Source organism: Branchiostoma belcheri, unplaced genomic scaffold (genome assembly GCF_001625305.1).
Source record: "Branchiostoma belcheri isolate BF01 breed outbred unplaced genomic scaffold, Haploidv18h27 scaffold104, whole genome shotgun sequence".
Classification (NCBI taxonomy): domain Eukaryota; kingdom Metazoa; phylum Chordata; class Leptocardii; order Amphioxiformes; family Branchiostomatidae; genus Branchiostoma; species Branchiostoma belcheri.
This window is the reverse complement of record NW_017802425.1, coordinates 161,199-162,364: the sequence shown is the minus strand read 5'-3', so window position 1 is coordinate 162,364 and position 1,166 is coordinate 161,199. Positions and strand designations below refer to the sequence as shown.

The following is a 1,166-nucleotide window of genomic DNA, read 5'->3' as shown; positions in this document are numbered from 1 at the left end:
AAGGATCTTGTATATCGGGACAAAACTCTCACAATACCAGGCTGATGTAGTGCTCTAACCGTAGTGCTGCTCTTTGTCTATCTCTTATAAAGATACAAGGTACTCACTATATATCTTCAATTAAGATTAATTTGTTAGCGAAGTTAATCTGGAGAAGCTTTGATGATAGTTACTAGTACCTCGAAAATGAATTATGATATCGACATGGAAATTTGGGTATGGACTAGGAGAGCATTGAAAAATTAGTCACTCAAATTTGAAAGAAATGCGTTTAATTCTTTGCGAACTTCAACTCAGCTAGACGTTTTTGCAAGAAGGCGTCGTCCCAACATTTTGTTTCTCATAGACGATCCCAGGCCCGCATCCCACACAGTGCGCTTTCCTTCATAAATTGATAAGGATTTTGTATATCCGGACAAAACTTACACAATACCTGGCTGATATACTGATCTGGCTGTGTTGTTAATAGATTTTCTCTCCTTCATCCTTTGTGAAAATATAGAGCGTCCAAGTGTCTTGTCTAGTGAGGCGAACATGTAGGGCCAAGGTCGTCGATACCTACAACATTTCAGAGCCACATAGATCACGTAAAAATCAACACAGGTACACTATATATTGAACCTGGATAGCCTACGATACTATGTGACTTTAAACACAGTAACTTCGACCGTATCCCAAACCGTTCCTTAATAATTAGACGAAAACCCGTTAGAACGTGCCCTAGCGGTTTTTGTAAAAAGTGCAGCAATTAGATATTTGGGAAGATTTCAGGCAATTTTTGAAAAAAATTGACCAATAATCACGTAAGACGCTCATCTTTGGTTAATCTTGCCATGTCCATCTTTTATATTAGTAGTAACACTTTAAAAATAAATGCGAGATGTGGGTAAACTGCAGCAAATCAACATTTCTTTTTAAGAGACTGTGCAAGGGGGGCCCCAGCCCAGAAGAGAACAAGAAATAGCCATGCCTTCAAATACCAGAGTTATCAACCAAGGATTGAGGTATTCAAGAATTCATTCTTTCCTAGCTATCGCAGAGTGGAACCAAGTACAGTAGCTATAGGGGCATTGTCACTAGCTAGCTTTAAACAAAGTCTAGAGTTAGATATAGATGCTCAAGGGTTAGGTGTAACAAGTCGATCGGTGTAATGTAGCCAGCTGCCG

General features: G+C 39.2%; 1 protein-coding gene across 3 annotated transcripts in view; it reads left to right on the top strand.

Moving 5' to 3' along the window:
* Window positions 1–1,166, top strand: part of LOC109476704 — a 14,301-nt gene that overhangs the window by 1,604 nt on the left and 11,531 nt on the right. The window lies entirely within an intron of this gene.